Raw genomic sequence first — 4,667 nt, 5'->3', positions numbered from 1 at the left:
CTGAGCGCTCAGGAAAAGATTCCATTTCTTTTCCCACGTGGCTGAACTTCATTTCACCCAATGCAAATAAAATTTAGTACATCTAAAGTTATTTGACACTTTTGATATGTTTAAAATAAATGTGGAGAGATTTAATGATGTGAAAGTTCATGACTCAGTAAAGATTGCTCCCTAGCTGGGGTCTTAGGATAGACACCTATAAAATCAAATTATTATAATCACAGGAGTCATGAGAAAAAAGTAGGCCCTGCTGAGCTCTATTCACTGAGTTTTTGCATTCATTATACTCCTCCTAGTTATGAAACAAAGGGACGAGGTAGGCTGAAATCTCAAAAGGTTTTATCAAGTCATTCTTTGCAGCAGCATTTTGTGATTGCTACGGTGAATTTTTAGAACGCCGATTCATGTGCCAAGAGAGGAGAAAAAGACACGACTCCTCAGCTACCTCCACCAACAGCAAATGCTCAGTTCTAACAATAACTCCCCAAATTATGGACACTGGCAAAATAAAAGCAAGTGCACGGGTTGTCTTTATGGGAGAGCGTTATGCTCTCCAACAAATGGCCCAACTTAAGGACAATTACAGGCAACACGAAGGTCAGATTTTAAGAGGCTAACTCGCACCGACTTGATGCTGTCTGTGATTTAGGAGACAAATAGCTTACCAAACTCCTTCACACACACACACACGTTCCCCATCCATTGCAGTACTCGATCAGCAAGGCCGTGTGATTATATTTCGGTCAGCAGCACACATTTACACACAGGAGAACATGTATATGGCTGTTTTATAATCAAGAAGGTTATTTCCCAAAGCTGCTATTGCCTTTATGCATATATCTGCACACTGACCTGGGACACGCTGAACGCACACACAGTAATTAGGTCATTTTCTTAGGCATGATATTCCTTTTGAGGCTTAAAGGGTGAAACGTCTCTGCACACGGAGCGGGGTGCGATGGTATATTTTTCATGTTTCTGCTTTATAGCGAAGGAAAAAATGGAAAGGGAAGGATCAAATGCCAACATTCTTGTGAGGAAAACAATAATTATGGGTGCATATTTCACCTGCAGTTATTTACAAGCAGAATTTAGATCGGGGAGATGTCTAAATCCCTGATGGAAGCTCGCCGTCAGCAGTGCAGACACGTTGTCTGGCCGCAGCCTGCCGGGCTCAGTGGGATTATGCTGGGGAAGGAGCAGCCAAGCACTCTGGCTCCCTTTAAAAACCGAGGCAAAAGGTTTCAGCTACAGGCTCAACTGATTGAAGCGCACATGTTCTTCTTCAGCCAGCTACACCCACTAGCTGACCGAGCAGGTAAACCCTCCCATGATTCTGCTGGTAGGCACTTACGTGTACAACAGCACATATCCTCAGCTTTAGAGGAGTGGAAAAGCAGTGATTGATGTTAGCCAATATTTCAGACTCATTTTCTAAGGCTCAAAATTCAGCTTTGGAAATATACGCAAGACTTCTAATGGGAGGATGCACTAGAGATTGCCAATCTTCTTTTAATTGGAGTTAAACATAGGAAATCCTCTACCGATCAGCTGCAAAGAACTGTCTGTGGACAACTTAGTGGCTTTGTTTTGCTTTGCAACGTCTTTCTTGAGTGGAGCTCACATCAGATTCCTCCCTCAGGTGTTTGTGTGGCAGCTGTGCTCCAGCCCCCCATCCTGGAGCTGGTGCCAGAGGAACCACGCCAACAGACAGCTCCAGGCCTCGGCACGTGCAGGTGGGACTGCATCCCCACAGCCTCCATGAAGGGCCCACTCACAAGTGGCCTTACAAGAAACACCACTGTCATTATGCTTGCCAATGAATTTATTGCCTTGCCAATGAATGCCCCGCACTTGCATTCGTAACAACTGTGTGCACCCAACTCTCAAGTTGAAAATCAGGTGGAACCACTGCCTATCGGTCCTGAAGGATGGAATATGAAAGGCACAGCAAGTCCAGGCATTCAGGAGGATGGGTTCAGGTTTGCTCTGTTGGCTCAGGAACCCTAACCAAACATTGCAGTGAACCAGATCACAGTTTTGAAAGTTCAGCTGCAAATCTACCTTCATATTAGAGTATTTTTCCTTCTCTGCTGTAGCAGCACTAAATGCAGAGTTAGCTCTCCTTTACCTGCTTCCTTTTTTTTTTTGTGTGTGCATTTCTGGGGCCCTGCAGTTCCCTCCTGCTGTATTTCAGCCTGTGTACTCTCTTTGCATGAAATGCTCTCTGTCTATCTCTCTATTATTATTCCCTCTAAACTTTCTTTGTTACCTGCTCCATCTCCTATTATTTCTACTGTGTCATCAAAAACTGACTCCGTACAGTCTGCCAATTAGCCTTTGTCTGTCAGCACATTCATCAGCATCCTGAAGAGTGATGGTGAATGGCAGAGCATGGCAGTGCTATTTGATATGCAGCCGTATGTCCTTGCACACAGATGTAGAGGGAAGATGTGGCTTAGATTTCCCAGAGACAAAACTTTTGGGAAGAAGCAGGCACAATTAGCCACAAATGAAATAGAGTGAATTACAAAAGCAGCACTGGCAATGCTACAGAATTAACAGCAAAGTGCACAGAACTTCTTTGCATTTGAAATTGCCTGTTATGAATGTGGACCTCCTGTGTGTGCAAGCAATGAAAGTCTGACACGGATACTTCCAGGAGACAAAGGGAATTAACAGCATAATCTGATATTACATACCTGTGAGTGGGCAATGCAAACACAGCTGCTTCTGTTCCTGTTACAGTGTGACTTCGGTGCACGACGCACACCGCATTCTTCTGTGGAAATATAGAAGTATGCATTATTCAAAATTCAAATATTAATGATCACATAAATATTCTATGATCTTGGCTATTACTTTCAGAACAAACATTTTAATTTTAAGATGTCATATTTGTAAAAGCTGTATTTTGAGTAAGAAAGAGAGAGAGGAAGCGAGAGGCAGACCCCTCTGGAGGTGCCTGGGTGCCTTGCCGTGTTATCTTTGCTCAGCAAATACACGGCGTGGTTAAATGTTTTTTAGCTCTGCGGGGTTCACCTCCTTAACACTTGCAGTGCTACTATTGAAAAGTATAAGGAGAAGTAGAAAGCAGATGCACACCAGTTTGTGTTTGGATGAACTGTAGGTCTGAAAGTGCACGCCAGTAAGTAGGATTAGGTTTATGGAGCTGAGCTTCAGAGCAGACTTCAAGGATATGCAGGACCAGGGCAGCGGGATTAGGAGGGAAGCCTATAAAACTCCAACCTCCTATCACTAGATCTTCACTAAGAAAGAGATGTTTCCAAATTAATCAGAAAGCAAAGTAAAACAATAAATTAAAAAACATTAAGCACAAATGAGAGTTATGACTTGTCTAGACAATCTGGATCAGAATTTCAAAGGGAAGGAATAAGAAAATTATATTCATGCCAAAAGTCAGCTTTTGTGTATGCAAATGGAGAGTTATTACCAATGTTGCAAGCAGATTTCCAGATATCATTTCAGAATCAGCCTGCCACATCTCAACGAGCTCTATTTTGCAAGTGCTCAGCAGGTGCCCCTGGAGCCAGATTCCCAGCAGAGCTCTGCAGTGCCATCACAGTGGGGTGGGACGCATGAAGCACTTGGAAGAAGTTGGCTCTCATGTAATTAAATAGAAACAAAGTACTTTCGGAAGTGTAGAGCTGAGTGTGAGTAATAACATACAGAAACTGTCCCAAAGGTGCTGTGCAAATTTCCACACTTTATGTCCATTAATAGTTGTTGATCTTGATCAGTTCCCCCAAATCATTTCCATTTCTCGGGGGTTCCTGCACGCATCCAAGGAACCAGAGAGAGCCCCACCACCGCTGTGCTGCAAGAGAGACACAAATGGCAATGAAGTGTGCACAGAGCCCTCCTGCCTCGTTGTGCCCAGCGCAGCACAGCGGTCGTTAGTGTGGAGGACACCAGTGCACAGAGCCCTCCTGCCCTTGGTTCCACCTCTCAGTTGTGACAATGCAACAGCTTGATTTCATACTTAGAAATTATCACACCTCACCAGCGTGTTTATTTGTGCTTTTCGTGACCAGCATTCATTTGTTTGTGCCCTCAGCATCACGGTATCCTGGCAGCAGGATGCAGTGCTCCAGAAGCATTCCCTGCAGGGAAGCGCCATGCTGAGGAGCTCCATGGAGGCTCTGGCTTGCAAAACAGTTGGGATTTGGTTGCGTGTATTAGGGAATATCTAATTAGTGCATGTATCTGTCTTGGTGATAAACAGAGATAGTTACAATCGTTTGTATGCACAGAGGCAAGAAGTCAGTTCTAATACAGTTAAAAACATTGAACGGTCAATCTCAGGAAGAGCTGTACAGGGGCCAGGGGAACTTGAGAAACAAGATCTCTGCAGAAAGATCTATTGGAATAAGATGTGATGACAGCCTGTGCGTACAGGTACTGCTTGCACACTGCTGACAACAAGCAGGCTGGCTATGGGCTGAGTGCTTGGCAGGGTGCAGGGCAGGAGCAAGCCTATGGCCATAGGATGCTCCTGCAGGCTCTCTGGAGGCTCTGAGGCTTCTCCTCATCTTCCTCCTGTCTCGTTTTTTGGAGAAAGTGCAGTCATGGAGCGGCACGATGGGGACAGGCCCTGTGCTCCAAAGTTTCAGCGATGCTGCGGGTGGTATCCAGGCTGCACCCAG

At 44.8% G+C, this 4,667-nt stretch overlaps 1 long non-coding RNA gene across 1 annotated transcript; it reads right to left on the bottom strand.

Moving 5' to 3' along the window:
- Positions 1–1,508: 1,508 nt before the first annotated feature.
- LOC116217392 lies at positions 1,509–4,123 on the bottom strand. The gene is made up of 3 exons (XR_004161873.1): positions 4,020–4,123; positions 2,703–2,782; positions 1,509–2,006 (listed from the first exon to the last, which is right to left on the bottom strand). It is a non-coding gene; the product is annotated as an uncharacterized LOC116217392 (long non-coding RNA).
- Between the last annotated feature and the right edge of the window lie 544 nt (positions 4,124–4,667).

This window comes from Meleagris gallopavo, chromosome 22, assembly GCF_000146605.3.
Source record: "Meleagris gallopavo isolate NT-WF06-2002-E0010 breed Aviagen turkey brand Nicholas breeding stock chromosome 22, Turkey_5.1, whole genome shotgun sequence".
In the NCBI taxonomy this organism is placed as follows: Eukaryota; Metazoa; Chordata; class Aves; order Galliformes; family Phasianidae; genus Meleagris; species Meleagris gallopavo.
Note: the sequence above shows the minus strand (reverse complement) of the source record. Positions and strands in the feature narration are given on the sequence as shown.